Below are 21,769 nucleotides of genomic sequence, written 5' to 3'. Positions count from 1 at the left end.
TCAAATATAACTAGGAAACTACTAATGAAGGAACTTCCATCAAGACGACATGGCTACCTCACCCAAAAATAGATTTTTCGCTTCGCTTAAAATCCGTTAAGGATACTCGCGCCAGGAGTTAGAAATCTGGAGACCTATGGTTAATTCTCTGGGATTATCACTGTAGCAAAATATCCCTTAGAAAGCTACCTTAAGGAACCTTCCATCAGGACGACATAGGTATGTCACCCAAAAATAGATTTTTCGCTTTGCTCAAAATCCGTTTTCCGTGAATTACTATAATACCCCGTAGCTTTTCAGCTATGGTACTCCCACCGTAACTCAAAACCTATGGACTGTAGCCAGGGGGGGAAAGAAAAAAAAAAAAAACAATAAATAGGTTTACACCATACTCCAGTTTCTTAGTCATAAAAGACATTGTTAAGAGGGAAAATTTTACAGTTTCTGTAACCCTATTATTGCACTTATATGATTCTACCAAAGTATGAGTAGTATGCCTGTTCTTTCTACACAGGATGAACTAAATATTTCAAAGATACCATGTTAGGTTAGTGATAGCACACAGACAGGTTAGAACAATATATTAAGGTATATTAATGCTGTATAAATCATGGCATTTCAATTTCTCTCTAATAAGAGACTTTGCTTTCCTAATGTGGACTATTTAATCTAACAAACACTTTAAGGCCTATTCTAATACAGAGAAACTGTTAGTAAATTATTTCCAGTCCTAAATACAGCTTAACCATTTTTTTATAGGATTTACCATTACACCATTAAAGTTTCTGGGTATATTTGTATTGTATTACAGGGTGTGATTTTCGGACATGAAATATATGATTTCCTATAGTAAATAAAGTGATTTAACCGAATTTGACCTTCATTTCAACCGGAATCAAACAGATCAACCAATCCGACTAACTTAAAGTTGACGAATTGGTTGATGTTTTTACGGATGAAATCCAGGTGAAAACCGGTTAAATCACATTATTTACTATAGGAAATCATATATTTTCTGTGCGAAAATCACACCCTGTAATACAATACAAATTTACCAAATATTATGACTGTTGACATATATGTTTTAAAATATTTAAATATAAGAACTTGTTCAACGTTGTCACTTCTCTTACGAATGTACTGAGAACGACAACATTAGCAACGATACCAATGATTCACAGTACTACCAACGATGAGGAATGGTACACAGAGTTACCAACGACACGATGACATTACTAGCGGTAGAAATGCTAAATATTTCCATACGTATATTAAATAATTTTTCCATATAACTATTACACAATATATAAAGAGTACCAAAAGGGCACAGAACCTAACAAACCCACCTAACCGTGCCTAGAAGTACCCCGGTCACAAAACACATATAATGACTATTGAGGAATGACTATTGAGGAATGACTTACTTTGATTCACAGTACTACCAACGATGACGAATGGTACACAGTTACCAACGAAACTATGACATTACTAACGGTAGAAATGCTAAATATTTCCATACGTATATTAAATAATTTTTCCAAATAACTATTACACAATATATAAAGTACAAAAAGGGCACAGAATTTAGCCACTGCTTTTAGGTACGGAATACAGCAGCCGTTACAAGTTTCTATAACTTCCTCCATCAAAAAATACGTAAAAATAAATCGCACTTGAAATGACGCACGTCTTACCAGGTCAAAGGTTCCAACGCAAAAGGCATTGGAGGAAAGGGTATGAACAGACCTCTCAGAGATAAAGAAAGGGGGGTAGGGAGATATCTGAATAGGCATAGGTTGGTGATTGGTTAAGGGAAAAACAAAGAAGACTAGCGGGTAAACATGAATGAACTAAAAGGGGGAAACTAGTCCAGAGAAAGTATTTATGGGAAACAAAGGAGTGAAAAGGAAATAACCAAAGAAAAGAAATAAAAACTATATAGGAAGATAAAATGGAATGAATGATAAATATTGAATGGGAATATAAAAGGAGATGATTTTACCGTGAATGAACTGAATAGGGAAACTAGTCCAGAGCAAGTATTTATGTAAAACCGGGGAGAGGAAAGGAAACAACCAAACAAATACACCCAATATAGGAAGATAAAATGGAATGTATGATAAATAATATTGAATGGGAATATAAAATGAGATAATACGATAATAAAAAAAAAAAAAGAGTAATTGGGGGAGGAGGGAAAACTTCTGCGCAGGGGAGTGACATTTGCGCAGACCGAAAACTGGTATGCACGAACGTACGTACAAATGGGTGCTAATGTTAGCATATAATGCTAACATTTGATCTACATCAGACGTTGGCAGCACTGGTTACTGTATTTTTTCAAGAAATAATCTTTGAAACGCCTCCTCCAAAGTTTATCCAGTTATACTGTTTTGTATTTTCCTCCGGTTATAATACAAACAAGAGGGTAATGTATAGAGAAGAAAAGGCTTGTTTTAAGTTTATATATCGATTCCCCAGTATGTTTTCCCCACCCAAAACCCCGAGTTCCCACTGGGGGTTCCCCATTATCGGAGGATATAGATGTATATATATTTCTGAAACTATTCATTTGTGACGGGAAAGTGTTATTTTCGGAGAGCGTAATTTTTTCTATAAGAAAATGTAGTCAATTTCCTAGGTTACATTGCCCTGTAATACACAACAATGAAACCAGTTTTTGGTCCTTGCATATAGATATTAAGAGTGAAACTTTACCAAACTTATACACAGCAAGGTAAAGAAGTTCATATGTACATAGGCCTATTTTCGGTATTATTACAGTTTCATCCATTATGGGACATCTATTATAATATATTTCCCGAGTAAAGCAAGTCTTTTGTAGTATTTCTGTAAAATATTATCTGTCGCAAATGCCTAGTTCTTTATATATCGACGATCAAACTTACGCTACTCATGTCTTCCTCCCAGATTTTTTCTAAGTGTTATTGTTGACTGTGTCTTGTATTTGCTTAAATGAGCCCTGTAACCACTATAATCCGCTGACAAACTAGTCCACTATGAAGTCTTACACGTTTGGCCAATCACAGCGCCTGTCCACTATGACGTCATACATGTTTGGCCAATCACAGCGCGATAATACAACTGCGCAACAATACATTTTCTTCCCAGGCATTTAATTTCGTTCTTAGACATGGAGACCATAGAAAGCACGTCATCTCATGTTGCACAAGAAGTTGAAATTGCATCTTCTTGTCCTGACTGTTTCCTAACTTACAATGAATTTGTTGAAAAACTAGTGCATTTGTGCCAGAGACAATTTAATTTTACAAAATAAAAATTGTCCTGCATGCCAAGGAACCTTCCCAACGGCTTCACGTTTTCCTCAAAGCAGCAACGCATCTTTATGAACCAACAGTTTAAGGTAAGCTTCATTAATTTATAGAGTATATTATAATGGTGATAGTATAACAATGTATACAGCAGTACCATCACTTTGGATTTGGTTTGATGGATGTGTTAGGTAGTGACTGTAAGGGGGGGGTCGCAGGGGCTAGGCCTAGGTAGGGGTACAGGGCCCTAGGTTAGGTGGTTGTATTAGGTTCGGTAGTGTCCCGAAAATCACTGTGGCCTTAAGGGGGGGGTTGCAGGGGGGCAGAGCCCCCCCCCCCCGGTAGGCCTAGGTAGGGATACAGGGCCCCTATGCTAGGTTAGGTGGGTTTTCTTAGGTTCAGTAGTGCCCTGAAAATCACTGTGGCCTTAAGGGGGGGTCGAAGGGGGGGGTCGCAAGGGGGGCGGAACCCCCCCCCCCCCCCCCCCGGTAGGGCTAGATAGGGGTATAGGGGGAGGGGTGGTGGAAGGATAAGTATTCATTTATTGCAAATATCATTTGACGCCCCCCCCCCCACCCAAAACCCCGGTTCCCACCTGGTGTCCCCCATAATTGTTGGGATGAAGTAGGGTCTTTCTGCATTCTGGAACAACTTGTTGATTTAACTCCAATTACATAGTAAATCTCTAAATCGGATGGTTTGCGGTCAAAATAAACATTAAATTCGTTGAAACTACACTATTTCTGATGCGACAAATATATTTTTATTCCAGTTTCCCCATGATGGATGAAACTGTAAATTTACCCTATTTTCTACAAATTCGCAACTAACCACTTAAGAACTTAGGCTACGCGAAACGCAATTCCAAGCAGATAAAATGGTCCAAGTTGTTCAAGTACACAGATTTAAATGAATCTTCGGAGCATTTGTATATCAGCGGCCAGTTCCTCACGCGTTCCATTAAAAATGGACATCAACTAACCTATACTTTCCCCCATAACCTAGCCTACAACCCGTGTCCTTGCCTATTTACCTAACGGGGGGGGGGGCGTCCTGTGACCCCTTTACACGGCTGTATTCTAAGTTAATCATAATACATACGGGTGGCCGATATCATACATATAACCCAAATCTTCACATAAAAACTTTGATTTCGTATAAGCAATACATTGGACACTTTGAAGATGGATAAATGGCATAAGCTTACAGGTATATATACAGATTGATTCCAGGAGTCTGCCGATTTTGCTAATGAATAAAAGGTTGAAAAAAAAGGATTGCCGAGACTTAGGCGTATTATGAAGTAAATATTTGCTCATCAGGCAAGGTTCAGAAATGTCAGTTTTAAGTGCCTATCAATAATTCCAATCATGTCAACTAATGCAACTTTTAAAAACCTTATAATTTATAACTTACACAAGGATGGAAGGTGAGTCTTGAATCCAGGATGACAGAAACATCATAATGATGCAAATACTCTGTTGAAGTTTCACTAAGGATCGCGGAGTCGGAGGGAAGTAGAATGGTCAGACATGTAATCCATGGATAAAATGTTAGTTGATCAATAACCATGTTTTTACATATGAAATATTTCCATTTCATTAAAATAGCTAATAAGATTTAACATTTGAATTGTGAATATATACAACATTTTTTTCTTTCAGATACTCTGTTGTAGTTTCGCTAATGATTGCGGAGTCAGACATTTAATCCATGGATAGTTGGTTGATCAATAACAATGTTTTTACATATGTAATCTTTTTATTTCATCAAAATAAATAATGATATTTAACATTTAACTTGTGAGTCTATACACTAGTTTTTTCCAAAAACACTTGACATGCATACATTCAAATTTTGAGTCACTAACAAATTTCAATATCGAATTGAGAATAATTCTATCAATAGCATTTTTTTTTATGAATCTTCTAACGTCTTACTCACAACATGATTCGAACCCATTCCTATGAATAAGGACATATCTAAACCTAAAACTTAGGTCATTGGGGGTATTAAGGGCAATATCATAGTGATTTTAACTCCACTGTAGCCCTCTATGATTTCAGGTAAAGCATTTTTATACTTAAGCTCATTAGTCCACGTTTTACACCTGGTGGATGTAAATTCTGTGGAGGATGGAGTTTGAAGGTGTGTATAAAATTAGGATATATAAATATTGGAAGGGTCTACTATAGATTATTTGTGATAGTACAGTCGTAATTTATGGTGGTAATGTGTTTGACTATTATAGTATTCGCATTGCAGGAGATCGATCCCAGCCAGAGACCATGAGTTTAAGCTGTTTACCGGGGAGGATAGGGTACTGTTGTGATTGGGCTTACCCTGCTGACATTCTGGTACGTGTCTCTGAGGATAATACTGGAACTAAAACCAGACACTTTTACCTATAATACAGTGGCAGGTAAAGTGTTTATCTTGCGTTTGTATGAACTGCAGACCGAGTCCCCACTTTGACGCATAACTTTAAGCTGTTTACTGGGGAGATTCTGATGTGGATAGGATTGAAACCAGACTTTTAACCTTCACATTTGTTTCTATTCAGGTGCATAGGCTCGATTCCTGTCTCCGGTAGAAACACGTTAAATTTCCCTTTAATGGTTTAAAGGACGCTCATGAATGGCAGGGGCTAGGGACAGTGACATTACCCTATCAAGCAGGACAATGCCCTATAGACTGACCATATTTCATATGATCAGCGTCCAAGTCCCCTCTCCACCCAAACAAGGACCAGGGAGGGCCAGGCAATGGCTGCTGATGACTCAACAGATATACCTATAGGCTCCCCTAAACCCCTAACCTTAGCTCACAAGGATGGTAAGGTTGCAGACACTAATGGCACTAGCAAGACTGAGCGGGACTCGAACCCCCAACTGGCAAACACCAGGCAGAGATTTTACCAATCAGGCCACAACAACCCTAATATATTTCAAATGTAAAGTGCATTTGATATTAGAATATATTCATGGAGAACAAATGGATGTATTTGCATATGAGATAAGGACGATGGCTGGGTTAGCTTAATTTAAATGGAAACCAAATCATGACCATGTTGCAGAATTATTCTGCAACATGGTCATGATTTGGTTCCCTGCTCGTGTTAATGCAGAACTTCAGCAAGTGAATGAATATGATACTGTCATTGAGTGATGTAATAATACAAACTACAACTCTAACTACAAACATGGATAAATAGGTAGCTACTGTATCTATAAAAAAAAAATGGGTGCCAATGCACAACCAGTGTATTCAGAAGGCTCAGGTACCAGAATGAGTGAAGAGGAGAAGTTTAAGGGTTAGAACCACTGGTGTGAATAGTTGAATAAGGCACTATATTTGAAAAAAAGTGGAAATTATTGTGCTATAGATGGTGATAGGAAGGCTAAATAGTTTTGTCGTGTATTGAGAAAAACAATCAGAGGGGATAAATTGTGTCAGCAGCTACCCTTACAACAAAATATAGACATTTAATAGCGTTATATCCATTGGTCGAGGTCTTCTTGGGTAACAGATCACTGAGATCAGTGAATGCATTGTTGGACTGTGGATGGTTGACTATCTCACTGAGGGGTATGATAGGTTACCCCTTTTCTGGTAGGTTTAAAAGGCTGCATTTAATTGTAGGGAGGTCAAATTCTTTGTGTGTGGGGTGTGGGCTTAGTGGTGGTCGGGATACCTTTGAAAGTTGATTCAGAAGTGTTTGGCAATATTGTTAATAACAGATTTTGTGATTAAAATTGGGGGTAATGCAGGTATTAGGCTGGCCAGGGCACCAGTCACCCATTGAGATACTACCGCTAGAGAGCTATTGGGTCCTTTGACTGGACAGACAGTACTACATTAGAGCCCTCTCTCTGGTTATGGCTCATTTTTCCTTTGTCTATGCATACACCGAATAGTCTAGCCTATTCTTTCCACATTCTCTATTGTCTTCATACACCTAACAACACTGAGATTACCAAACAATTCTTCATTGGTCAAGGGGTTAACTATGGCATTGTAATTGATCAGTGGCTACTTTCCACTTGGTAAGGTAAAAGAGACTCTATAGCTATGGTGAGAAGCTCTTCTAGTAGAAGGATACTCCAAAATCAAACCATTGTTCTATAGTCTTGGGCAGTACCATAGCCTCTGTGCCATGGCCTTCCACTGTCTTGGGGGTAGAGTTCTTTTGCTTGAAGGTACACTTGTGCATAATATTCTATCTTATTTCTCTTCCTCTTGTATTTTTTTTTAAGGTTTTTACAATTTATATAAGAAAAACTTATTTATAATGGTGTTATTTTTCTTAAAATATTTAAATTTAATTGTTCATTACTTCTCTTGAAATTTATATATTTCCTTGTTTCCTTTCCTCACTGGGCTATTTTCCCTGATGGAGCCCTTGGGCTTATAGCATCTTGCTTTTCCAACTGTGGTTGTAGCTTAGAAAATAATAATAATAATAATAATAATAATAATAATAATAATAATAATAATAATAATAATAATAATAATAATAATAAGTACAGTTGGGAGTTAATGAGTATTATGTAGATCTTAAACTGTATTTGAAAATTTGAATGACACAGATAATGCGATGGAGCACTCCCCGAATGACACATGGGGACTAATTTATTCAACGCACGAGGGTGAGATATTTCATGAATAGAGAAAAGATGAGGCAAAATTTTGGTCGATCTGGAGAACAGCATGAATACGAGAGTGAACTGAAGTAGAGAATATTCTTACAGCAAATAAGAGGAACAAATGGGTATGGGCAGGACATACAATGAGAATATAACAGATAATAGATGGGAAAGAAGAATAATAGAATGGATCCCTAGAGATTGCAAAAGAAGCAGGGGAATGAAGAGAAGACGGTGAATTGACAGCTAATTCGCCATTTAAAAGGGTTTAATGCTTAATTTTATATATAAAATTGATTAATTTATAAATTGCCAGTATAATTTTCAGCGATTCTTAACGATTATTTACAGAAGAAGCATTTTTATCTGCCTGCAAATTATTTGGTTTTGCTTACCCTCTTCATCCTCATTATTATTATTATTATTATTATTATTATTATTATTATTATTATTATTATTATTATTATTATTATTATTATTATTATTATTATTATTATTATTATTATGTAAAATATGATTTATATACTTCCAAAATAGGCTAAATTTAGAAGATATTACAATAAACGCACCGTCCCCAAAGTCAGCCCATCTAGTGACCAACATTGTTATTAACTTCGCAAAGCAAAATAATATTTAGTGTAAATGCCAGATAACTAAATAGTGAACAAAGTTGCTTAGGATTTACAGCTGAAAAACACTACCTACGTAAGTTATTGTTTATTATTCTTTTGAAGGTTGATTTTAATTATGTTAGGGTCATTTATGTAGCCCATTTATTGTTGCGTTTCAGAGAACATTCAACAATGTTGTGAAAGTCAATCGCTTTATAAGTAATGTATACCCTCAACTAGGTTACCTTTTTCGTGTTTTTCTACCTTCTTTTTTTCAGTATATTTAGTGGGACATATTCTAGGCCATGCCTATTTAATGATTTATGATACGGTAGAGGTCATATATGAATATGTAATGCAAGACACAAAAATATGAAGTATTTGAGAATGCCGAGTTTTATAATTTGATTTCACACCAAATGAATCCCTGTAGATGGGTAGTATCGGTTTTATTATAGTTACGGACAGGAAAAACTTAACTAGTAGGAACCAACTCTTCTCTTTTCTCTAAATTTACACTTATTTGTGTCACAAATAAATATATAAAACTATATATGAAACGGATTTTGAGCGAAGCGAAAAATCAATTTTTGGGTGAGATAGCCATGTTGTCCTGATGGAAGGTTCCTTCAGTAGCATCCTAGGGTATATTTGACTACAGTGGATATTCCCAGAGAATTAAACTAAAGGTCTCCAGAATTCTAACTTCTGGCGTGAATATCCTTAAAGTTGCCTTTTAGGGGTAAATGTGTAGGAGAGCTCCGCGCTCGATTTAAAAGTTTCTAAAAGTAGAAAACGAAAGAAAACAGTAAATTAGAGCTACAGTTACCTTGAAACTGTGAGATAATCCTCCTACAACCACCTAACTCTTACACAGAAAATGTAAGCATAAACCTACTACTACAATTATGGGGGACCCCAGTGGGAAGCGGGGTTTTTGGGTGGGGGGAGGAGGAGAAAAGTGATTTTTCGGGGCACTACCGAACCTAATACAACTACCTACCCTACCCTGGGGGCCATGTACCCCTACCTAGGCCTACCGGGGGGGGGGGGGGGGGGGGCTCCGCCCCCTTGCGACCCCCCCCTTAAGGCCACAGTAATTTTCAGGGCACCACCGAACCTAAGACACCCACCTAACCTAGCCTATGGGGCCCTGTACCCCTACCTAGGCCTACCGGGGGGGCTCCGCCCCCCTTGCGACCCCCCCTTAAGGCCACATTGAGTTTCAGTTCAAACGAAACAAATTCAAATGAAAACGCCTTTTGCAAAAAAAGGAACACAAACTTCAAATTAGTCTCAATATCTAACTTACCTTTGAAACAAGACACGAAAAAATTGCACCTCCTCTTCCTTTTCCCACGAGTAACCACACTACGATCACACCGGAATGCTAATTTGTTGTAATCTATACGGCACACATTTTCACAATTAGGGCACTTTTTCTCTGCCAAAATCAAACCATGACGTTGAGCAAATGCAATTAGCAAATCAACTTTCCCTGAATAATGTACACAAAAATCCCCATAAGAAATAAAGCAATTGTGACAAGTGACACAGTCGGAACGGGATGAAGGTCCTGCTAATTGCTCCATACTTCACGGCAAAATGAGCTTTTCAGTTTGAAGGGAGATTCGAGACGTGCAAAAATATTCCTCCGCGGAACTTCACGTAAACTGTGGTAACTGGTGGAAAAATAGCAGGGATAAGTGAAGTAATAAGTGTCAGCATTGGCTAGATTTGTAAAAACCGCCATGATTGGTTTTCAAACAGTGTGACGTCAAGAAAACACCTGTTATTGGTTAGAATAGCATTGAGAACTAGTTTGCCATACGCAGTAAGGCGGTGAAACAGCTCATTTTAGCCAAGACATCACACAGTAAACAAAAACAAACACTTAGAAAAAATCCAAGCGAAACATAACTATACACACGAATATCTTCGTTAAATAGAAGCTGCTCATATATTGACTATTATATATAATAAGCGTTCTATGTGATATAATAGTGAATTGTAGGTGTTTAAATTCTTCAAGATCTTCCGCGGAGCTCTCTTACACATTTACCCTTTTAGGATATAGCGTAATAACGGGACGTATTCTTGACACGCCACATAGCTATCTGCGCCCCACATAGCGTTTACGCTTCAAGGGGGAAGAAGTGGCAAGATAAGGGAGGAGCCGTTACAAAGTTCTCCTCTTCCGTTACTGTTATGGGCACTCAGATGACGTCATACCCGTCGCCATCTTGGATGACGTAGTATCCGCCCGCCATCTTCATTCCTTTTAGTGTTCAGCCAATACCCCCAGATACAGTAAGATTGGGAAGGAGCCTGCTAAGGCCTTTCATAGAAAGGAGGGTGGGTCCATCAGGACGACATGGCTATCTCACCCAAAAATAGATATTTCGCTTCGCTCAAAATCCGTATTTTGGGCTCAGGCCATGTCGTCCTGATGGAAGTTTACCAGAGCATTGTATCGTGGATTTCCCAGTTGTGCCTTCGACTTCCAGACAATATTTCCTTGGTCTTTAGAACCTTAGAGACCTATGACAACACCGTTATAGTCATATCCGCTTAACATACACTATGTTAGTGCTTCCTGCCCCCCCACAGGGAAGAGTCAAACTAGACTCGGGAAAAGTCTCGAAGTTGCATGTTATACTGAACCAACCCAGCAGTCAAAGGGGACATGCAGGTCTCGGTGCATGTCGGTAGCCTGAGTTTGTATCAAGTGTCGGAACAAGAATTTCGCTGGAAAGGTTTGCGTAAGCGTAGGAACAAAGGTAGCATTATTGTTCAATACATCATGCAGAAGAAGGGTAGAAAAATACTCTCACATAGGCTTTATTATAATGTTTTAGGGCTAAATAAGACGCACAAAACCATTAAACATTTATTTAAGATCAATAAATGAGGATGAGCATACATGTAAATAATGTAAAATTGTAATTGAGAATCAATTAAATAACATAGGCACATTGACATAAACAGAAATATTTGTGATACCTGAATATGAAAACTTGCCACCACACACTTCAATTTCCGTATGGAATTGTAATGTCTTTCTGAGAATGTCTCAATATACACTCGTGTAATAAACACGCGGCACTAGTGTTCAGTCTATGTTATATCACCTTAGTATATTAGAACAGTTTGTATTGTCATTACGATGACAAATCACTACTATATTGTGCACTAGGGCCAACATATACACCCTTAGAATTTTAAGTCCCATAAAATTCACTGTTCCTTGCAGCACTAGGCGGCAGGTTTTAGAACGCTACCTGCTGCTACCATGTATCTTTTGACTTCTTGTACTTACTTCACATAGTGTTTAAAGAACACCCTGGATGACTTCCATCCAGTAAATGAACGAAGACTCTCGAAGTCCATTAGTTGGAAAAAATTCAGGGAAGAGGCGACCTTCCTAGGATCATGACCTGCGGGTGTACTGTCAGGATCCGCTCTGCGAATGAAGTAGGTGATCTTTGCCCGTAGTTGTTTAAGTGACAGGTTTGACCCCGATGTTTCTCCTTTAAAGATTTGTCCTCCCCCGAAGTCTGAAGTTCTGCGAAGATAGACCTTTAAACTCTCCACTAGACACAGAGAGACATCTTCCTTCTGAGGGCAGAGTCTCCAGGGACCCCATCTTTTAGTGGGTAACTCCTCCTTGGCGAGAAACGTTGGGTCAGGAAAGAAGGTGAGCTCGCCTGTGTCAGCGAACCGGATGTGTCCCTTTTCCCTAGATAATGCCACAATTTGACTAACTCTAGCCCCCGAGGCTAAAGCAAACAAGAAAATAACTTTCTGGGTCAAATCTTTCAGAGGGCAAGCCTCATTGTCCAAGCCTGAGGCAAAATGTAGCACTTTGTCGAGAGACCATGAAATGGGTCTCGGAGAGGCCGCTGGTCTAAGTCTAGCACAGGCCTTCGGCACCTTATTAAAGATTTCGTTAGACAAGTCTATTTGGAAGGCATACAGCAAGGGTCTTGTCAGGGCAGAATTACACGTAGAGATCGTGTTGGCTGCTAAACCTTGTTCATGAAGGTGAATAAAGAAAGACAAGCAGAAATCCATCGAGATTTCCTTCGGATTCTTTGCCTTTACAAAGGTTACCCATTTCTTCCAAGATGAATCGTATTGCCTTCTGGTAGATTTTGACTTATATTCCTCCAAAAAGTCCAGGTTTTTCTTCGAGATTCCAAACATTTTCTTTACGGTACGGCAAGGGAGAGAAAATCATGAGATGAAGGGCTCTGATTTTCTGTGATGAAGCGAAGACAGTCGACTTCTGAACTTGTCGAGACAAAACTGGGTCCGTCAGTGGAATCGGCTTTGGTCGTAATTCCAGAATCAGGGGGAACCAGTTGCTCCAGGGCCACTTGGGAGCCACTAGGGCTGCCGTTCCTTGAAAGGATCTCATCTTGGTGAGGACCTTTAGCAGAAGGTTGGGTGGAGGAAACAGGTAAATCCTGGTCCATCTGTTCCAGTCCAGGGACATGGCGTCCACTGCTTCCGCACGAGTGTCCTCGTACGGGGCCACATATCGAGGAAGTTTCTTGTTGTCGCTCGTTGCGAAGAGGTCGATCTGCAGTTCCGGGACTTGATGTAAGATGAAGGAGAATGATTCTGCGTCTAGGGACCATTCTGACTCTATCGGAGCTATCCTGGGTAGAGCATCCGCTGATAAGTGCCATCTCTTCTTCTCCGCTAGACGGAAGATGGCTAATATCACTTGGTTGAGTTGAGGCAATCGTGAGCCTTGCCGATTCAGACATCTGACTACCACATCGCTGTCCAAAGTCAGTCGCACGTGGTCTGAGGGACGAGGAGATAATTTCTTCAGTGTGAGGAAGACTGTCATGGCCTCCAAGATGTTGATGTGAAATGTCTTGAAGAGGGAGGACTAAGTTCCTTGAGTCTTGCGCTGATGGGAGTGACCCCTCCATCCTTCCAGCGATGCGTGTGTATGGATGGTAACTGAGGGTGGAGGCAGTTGTAGAGGCATTGACCTCTTGAACTTGCTGGCATCCGACCATGGCTTGAAGAGTGATTGAAGCCGAGACGGGAGTGGTCTTCTGAGATCTCTTCGAGCGTTTGATGTGTCTGTTCTCCAGACTCCTGATGCATCTTTTAGCTGTGCTTTCTGCACTGGGTCTGTCACCGAAGCGAACTGGAAGGAGCCGAGCACACGCTCCTGTTGACGTCTTGAAATCCATTTGGATTTGAGGAGTCTCTTGACAGATCCCGCTATTTCCTTCCTTTCCTTCTTTAACGGAATGGAGAGACTATGTGACTGTAGGTCCCAATGTATGCCTAGCCATTGGAACTTCTGATCTGGAGAAAGTCAAGACTTCTTGGTATTGATCTTGAATCCTTGATGTTCCAGGAATTGGATCACTTTCTTTGATGCTTCCAGGCATTCCGTTTCCGATGTTGCCCACACCAGCCAATCGTCCAGGTAGGCCATTACCTGGACGCCTTGTAGGCGTAGTTGTTGAACGATAGTCTATGCAAGTTTCGTGAAGACCCTTGGGACTATGTTCAGCCCGAAGGGCATGGGTCTGAAAATGTACTTTCTTTTATGAAGCCTGAATCCTAGGTAGGAGGAGATCTGGCGATTCATCGGGATGTGCCAATAGGCGTCCGCCATGTCTATGGAGACTGTGTATGCCTTTCTGCTCAATAGGGCCCTTATGTGCTGAAGGGTTAGCATCTTCAACTTCTTGTTCTCGATGAACTTGTTGAGAGGGGACAAGTCCAGGATGACTCTAAGTTCGTCGGAGTCTTTCTTGGGAACAGCCTTCCCTGAAACTTGATGGACTTTGCTCTCTTGATCACCCTTTTGTTCAAGAGTTCTCGGACGTATTCTTCCAGAACGGGGGTGGAGTGTTGGAAGAATTGCGGAAATGCTGGTGGTACTGTCTTCCAGCTCCAGCCTAGTCCGTTCTTGACAATGCTGTGGTCCCAGGGATCGAAGGTTCGTGCTTGATGGTCGCAGACGTGAACACGAACTCCCTGCACGCCCGTCGTGCCTTGACAAAGCTGTAAGAGAGTTTTATCAGGGTTGTCAAGTGAGTCTTGGCTAGGACCATAAACATGTCCGGGGTCTTCTGTTCCCCGGCCATTGTCTCCATGGACACCTGAAGGGAGAGAGAAGCAGCCAGTCTCTCCTTCGTATCTTGTTCTTTACAGAGGAGAAAATCGGATAACTTGGGGAGGTTCTCGCTGAACTGGCGTCTAGCGATGTCAGCCCCCAACTTCCCGACTGAAAAGGTTAACAGGATGTCCTTCCAGTCCTTGTCATTAAGTGACAGAGCTAGGGAGAGGGGCCTACACTCCTCGAGGGTAGGGCAAGGTTTCCCCGCTTCCACTGCCTTCAGTACTGCCTTGAAGGATTTTTCCGCGAAGGGAAAAAACCATGGTATTGGGTGCAAGAAAGGATGGGTGCTTCTTGCTTAGGGCCGGCACCTTGGAGTTGATGTAGCTCCTTGCCTTCAGGCACCCGGCGAACAGCGTTTGAGCCTTGGAGTGGTAAAAAACTATTACCTATTTAGGCTCCGTTTCTACTTTGGAAGCAGGTTCCATCCTGAGACGAACAAAGCAGTATGGGTAGGACTCAAAGTTTGGCCAGAATTCCACATCTTCAATGGGGATGGCGCCCAGCTTGTCCGAGATGACTATCTTGCCGTTGGTGATAGGCATGTACCCGGCATGCTTCCATGGGTTGATCTCTGAGCAGGAGGGAAGATCCTTGACATTGAGTCTCTTCTGAGACCCCCGTTGAAGCGACAGGCGGAGAAGCTCCTTGTTGAATTCCGTATCCCTCTGCTTGATCTTCTCGTCGAAGATCGCCATCATGGCCTGAATGGCGGCCATGGTATCGTCCTACTTCGTAGGTAGGGGAGTGAACGATGTAGAAGGTACCGGTTCTGGGGCAGGAGTCGACGGCACTGAGAGGGATGCCACATCCTCCTCTTCCGACTCAGGAGCCACAGTAGACTCCTCTTCTTGACCATCGGCCAAAAGGTCCTACTCGGTGTCCTCTGACACCTCCGACATCTGATCATCCTCTATGTGGATGTCCTTCATTGCATCCGAGACGTCCGAATCCACTGACAGCTGGATGCATGGGATCTCAGGGCGAGGCTGAGGGATTACGGCATCCGCAGATGCCCTAGGGAAAAGCATGGCTCTCATGCGCTCGTTAGGAAGATAAGACCCCGTGGAGTTCTTCTGGAAACCACGCACCCACTTGCGTAGTTTCTCCCGAGCGGTATCCCTTGACTCCGCAGACTTGGAAGACTCGGATCCCTCATGCAACAGGTCCTTGCACGTGGTGCATGCCTGTGGGTCCCAATACTTCAGAGACCCCTTTGTAATGGAGCAAGGGGAGTGCGTCCGGCACCCCAGATGTCCATAAAAGTCCCTGCAGCGTACGCTGCGGAACGCACTCTCACACTGGACGTACTCCTCCTGTAAAGAGAGGAAAAGAATATGAGTATATTGAAGTCTATCACAGAAGACTTAAAATCATATTAATTATTATAATATAAAATCCTTTCTTAGTGTAAGCTTAGGATAGGTAAGCTGGAAATGAATTAGGGAAGACACATACTTGTGAATCCCGTCCAGCCAATTGCTGTGACCTTTCCCATTATTAATCCTAGGACATCCTTGTAAGAGGTCCAATGGAAGATTCCAGCCCATAGGGGGAGAGTAGTGTAAACAACACACACTTCCAAGGAATTAATAATGAGAATTGGAGGAGCTGATGAACAATCAGCGTAGAGAAAAGGGGGGAAGTCAGTCCCCCAATTCAGGTAGGTCTCAACAAGGGACTGCGCATGGATGCACAGAGTATGTTGGAAACGTATCTATTGTATAAATATATACCATAGTTTTCTGTCTGAGGTATGTAGCGATACCACAGATGTACTGGCTACTGTATGCTCCCATACAATAGACATTACCGGCATGCCAGTACTTACTTAGGATAACTTAACTGGCACAGTACTTCAATGTTTATATGGTTAGGAGCCCTCCGGCATGTCGCCGGAAAAAGGCACGCCACCCCAGCCATCATTCAATGTGGCTGGGTTGTGGAGAAGCCTTTTGCATCGCTGGCGGTCCGCCGAATTGTCGGCTGCCCTTCGTCGGCGGGCTACTGACTGAAGGCACACCAACCCACCATCATGCAATGTGGCTGAGTAGTGGCCTAGGCATACACTGCCGGCTGTCGCTGGCAGAGTCAAAAGTAACAGTGAGTTAATGGCTGACAGACCACCAACCCTACCTGCCTTCTGCCGGCAGGGTTAGTGACCGGCAGTCAACGTAGTTGACAAAACTAGCCCATAGAGAGAGAGAAAGCAATGAGTGAAGGGAGATGAAAGGGTGGCGGCGAAGCCACCCTGACTCTGCCTTCCTCTGGAAGGAGGGTTCAAATGAAAGGGGAGAGCATATCAGTGATCAGGCTTCCATCCATCTGCAGCCATGCCGGTAACAGACGGACAAGGGCAACGGATGGCAGTGCAAGGGAGGACCGAAGAACACTCTAAAGCATCAAAGGGGATCTCCGCCGGCAGTTAGGCCTGCCGAAACAGCTATCCCAGAGCGACATTTGCAAGAGGGAAGCTGAACGGCTAGACCCAACAGGCAAAAGACCAGGCTGGCCCTTCAACCTGCCGGCACTCAGTGGGATTGTAGGACAGCGAACACGGGTGTGATGGCTAGGCCATCACCAAAGGACAGAGAGGGGTAGGGGAAAGGGTCCTGTGAAGGGTGTGTGAGGAGCCGGCGTGAGCCGTCCTCGTCACGTTAACAAGGGAACTCTGTTTCAGTACCAACGCCATCCCAGGTGTAGGGAGAGTACATTCTCCAGCCTTGTGTGAACTAGTACAGTAAAGGGACTGGCATCATCAAGCCGTCCTAAACTATAAAGAAACAGAATCCCCATGCTTGCCTAATCTAGGCCAAAGGATATTCATATCCTTCAGCCTAGAGTCCGCAAGCACAGGACTTGTCGCTATACTACAGGGCGAAGGGGATCTATGATGTATGGATGTTTAGGTAGGAAGTTCTATTAACCATAATAATTACAATAATTATGAGTTTTATCAAGTTAACTTTGGTGACAACGTTCGACATAGATTTGTTATCGTCAAGATCTATAATAAGCATCGGTTATGGTAACTTCTTCGTTGATCGGCTCCACAACAAAAACCATTTTGTCAACAAATGTTTGAATCCTAATACCAAAACAAATCATTACTCTTATGATCAAAGCATAACATGTCTTATTCATGCAATATGATGCAATGTTGCGCAATACCTGAAACACTTGAAATAATATAGTACATTGTTACAATAATACATAACAGTCTCCTCCCCCTTAACTTGACATTGTAAAAATATTCATAAATCTAATCTCTCAGGGGGCTTTCCTCTGTTAATCCTATTAGGAAGCACTTTAACCTCATCTTGTACTGGTACATGAATTGGTTCTGAATCTACATTGCTTGTTGGACCATCTTGGTTAATACTTGACTCATTTGATCTAACTACTTCTTTAAGTTTCTCATCTCTAACATTCACATGCTCTACTGTCTTTCTGTTTAACGGCTGTAATTGATCAACATGACGTTTTACAACATTATCACCAACACGAACATCATAATGTAAATTTCCTATCTCTCTTACAATCTCTCCTAGTACCCACTTCTCTGGAGTGTTGTACGATCTTACCATGACATCAGACAAAGGTAAAAAATGTCTTACATTAGGAAGCTTTGCTGCTTGTTTATACCACTTTGCAAACTTGGATACAACAAATCTAACTTACACCTTATCCTCCTTCCCATCAACAAATTTGAGGGTGCCACGCCTGTTGTGCTGTGCGGCGTTGTTCTATAAGACAATAAAAATTTTGACACATGCAAAAACACACTACTTGAATTCGCTTTTCTACACTTCATATTGTGCTTAAATGTTTGGACAAATCTTTCAGCCTCTCCATTAGTAGATGGATGATATGTAGCTGAAAATGTATGCTTAATACCATTGACATTACAAAATTCTTTAAACTCTTGTGAGGTAAATTGTGGACCATTATCTGTAACAATTCTTTCTGGAATACCATGCGTTGAAAAAATTCGCATTAACTCTTTTATTGTGGCGTAAGACGTTGGCGTCTTCATTGGGATAATTTCTGGCCACTTACTGTAAGCATCTACTACTATCAAAAACATATAATTCAAAAAAGGACCTGCAAAATCTATATGCACTCTTTGCCATGGATACCTGGGTAACTCCCACGGGTGCATTCTAGCAAATTGAGGATTGTTTTGTTGCATAACACAATTCATACAATTCTTTATATAACATTCCACATCTTTATCTACACCTGGCCACCATACAAAAGTTCTCGCAATTGACTTTGATCTTACAATACCTTGGTGATCAGCATGTATTTCAGACAAAACCTTATTTCTCAGTGAATTAGGAATAACTACCCTGGAACCTCTCATCACTATTCCTTGTGTCACACTCAGTTCATACCATATATCCTTATACGGTTTACAATTTTCCTCCTTTCCACATAAGTCCCTACCTGTCATTAAACTCTCCAAAACCTTACTAAGTACTGGGTCTTGCTTGATACTGTGTGCTACATCTTTTGCAGTTATTGGTACATTACATACTGAAATTAATAAAACACTGTCATCATACTCTTCTGGAGCTTTGTCTACGGGTAATCTGGATAAAGCATCTGCATTACCCATATTTGATGTTGGACGGTATTCTATATCATAGTGGTACGCTGCTAACGTAACTGCCCAACGTTGTAGTCTTGCAGCTACCAACGTAGGTAAACTTGCTTTTGGACCCAATATTGCTAATAAAGGTTTATGATCTGTAACAAGTGTGAACTTTTTCCTACCATAAAGATACATATGGAATTTTTTAACCCCATAAACTAATGCTAAACCTTCCTTTTCTATTTGAGAGTAATTCCTTTCTGCCTTGTTCAATACTCTAGAAGTGAATGCAATTGGTTTTTCTGTTCCATCTGGCATTACATGAGATAATACTGCACCTAAACCTATGTTTGATGCATCACATACTAATTTAACTGGTAAATCCATTTGATAATGTACTAAGAATGTAGGTGATGTTATTTCCTGCTTGATTCTTTCAAAAGATTCCTGACACTCTTTTGTCCACTTCCATTCTACACCCTTATTCAACAGATTATACAATGGATGTGCAATTGTAGACAAATTCTGAATGAAATTCCCATAAAATGTTACTAAACCTAGAAATGATTGTAATTCCTTAACATTTTCTGGCACTTTTGTTGATTGTACAGCTTTAATCTTCTCTTTAGTTTTGTGAATACCCTTGCCATTTATTACAAAACCTAAGTATTCCACTGAATCAACTTCTAAAATACATTTGTTCTTATTTACTCTAATATAATGTTCCTTCAACTTCTTCAGAACTGTTCGCAATCTTTCTCTATGTTCTCTTGTGTCTTTACCCGCAATTAAAATATCATCTATAAAAATGAATACTCCTTGCATTCCTGAAAAAATCTTATCCATAGTTTGTTGCCATATAGCTGGACTACTTGCAACTCCATAAGGTAATCTCTTTGGCCTAAACAAACCTAAGGATGTATTTACTGTACATAATTCTTGTGAAGTTTCATCCATGGGAAGCTGTTGAAATGCTTGTCTTGAATCTAATTTAGAAAAAACACTGCATCCTGACATAGTTGCAAACAAGTCTTTCGGATTTGGTAAGGGATGTTGAGCTACTTGCAGTTGTGGATTTAACGTTACTTTGTAATCTCCACACAACCTAACCTGTCCACTTTCCTTCACAATAGGAACTAATGGTGTAGCCCAATCTGAATATGTGACCTTTTCCCAAGAACCTTCACTTTCTAATCTCTTGATTTCTGTTTCAACTGCACTTTTCAATGCATACGGTACTGGTCTCGGAGCAAAAAATCTAGGAGAACTGTCAGGTTTCAAAACTAAAATTGCCTTTGCGTTCTTTACTGTACCTATTTTATCTTCAAATACGTCTTGAAACTCTGATATGATATCATTCATAGACATTTCATTTTTGTTTTCATCTTGTCTACCTGCAACCTTCAAAATACTAGGCCAATCTAACTTCAAATACTGTAGCCAATCTAAACCTAGCAAAGTTTGTCCATTACCTTTTACTACTGTTAATGGCATTCTCTCTAATTTCTGTTCTTTGTACTGTACTTCTACGTTCGAAGCACCTATTACCTGAATATCAAAACCATTATAACCTTTCAAAACTCTATTTGTACCTTCTAATAACAAATTAGGAATGCCTTTAGCCATTTTCTCAGACATAATTGATACATCGGCTGCTGTGTCAACTTGCATCAAAATTGGTTTACCATTTATGATTACTTCTACCATGATATGTTTCTTTGCACCTTTATTGACTGAATTTATGTGAAACGCAAAATCAGTTTCTGAACTAACCTGATTATCATGAACATTTTCCTCATTATTCTCTTGACCCATAGTATCAACTGTAGCATTTATTTTCTTTGCGTACTGTTTAGGAAATCTACAAGCAGTTGCAAAATGACCCAACTTTCTGCAATTCTGGCATGTCTGTCCAGTAGCAGGGCATTTCTTTGCTTCGTATGCAAGATGATCAGTTTTACCACACCTAAAACACTTGGGTTTTTCCTGTTGTTTCTGTGAATAAGCCTGATTCTGATATTTATGAACATTAGTGTTAGGCACTTTTCTATGACTAGGCTTTGTCATATTCTTTCTCTGATTCTCATTGGTTTTCCACTTAGAACCTACTGTATTAATTTTAGAATTTTCCATTCTATTGCTTGTAGAACTACCTATTATGTGACTTTGCCTATTTGATGTTTCTAAAGCTCTGCCTGTTATCAATACCTTTTCTAATGTTAAATCTTTATCTTGCAATAATTTCTTTCTTAGCTCTTCTGATGTGCAATGTGCAATTACTTGATCTATGATAACATTCTCTAACTCTAGAAATTCACATGAAACAGCTAAATTCTTTAGTCTAGTCACAAATGCATCTAAACTTTCATTTTCTTTCTGATAAGCTTGCGCTGAAAACTGGTACAGTATCTTTCAAAAAATTTATTGACTTGAGGAGCAAAATATGTGGTAAGAGCCTTAATTGC

General features: G+C 40.4%; 1 protein-coding gene and 1 long non-coding RNA gene across 2 annotated transcripts in view; one reads left to right on the top strand and one right to left on the bottom strand.

Annotated features, from left to right (window-relative positions):
• LOC137636211 (uncharacterized) overlaps positions 1-4,840 on the bottom strand; it is a 47,862-nt gene extending 43,022 nt beyond the window's left edge. Inside the window, exon 1 of the long non-coding RNA XR_011043000.1 lies at positions 4,710-4,840. This is a non-coding gene — a long non-coding RNA (uncharacterized lncRNA). The remainder of the gene's footprint in view (positions 1-4,709) is intronic.
• Positions 4,841-8,492: 3,652 nt separating this feature from the next.
• The window catches only part of LOC137636209 (serine/threonine-protein kinase Nek3-like), a 115,281-nt gene continuing 102,004 nt past the window's right edge, over positions 8,493-21,769 (top strand). Inside the window, exon 1 of the mRNA XM_068368649.1 lies at positions 8,493-8,644. The gene's annotated coding sequence lies outside the window, so the exon portion shown is untranslated. The remainder of the gene's footprint in view (positions 8,645-21,769) is intronic.

The sequence above is a fragment of the Palaemon carinicauda genome, unplaced genomic scaffold, assembly GCF_036898095.1.
Source record: "Palaemon carinicauda isolate YSFRI2023 unplaced genomic scaffold, ASM3689809v2 scaffold251, whole genome shotgun sequence".
NCBI classification, from domain to species: Eukaryota; Metazoa; Arthropoda; class Malacostraca; order Decapoda; family Palaemonidae; genus Palaemon; species Palaemon carinicauda.
Note: the sequence above shows the minus strand (reverse complement) of the source record. Positions and strands in the feature narration are given on the sequence as shown.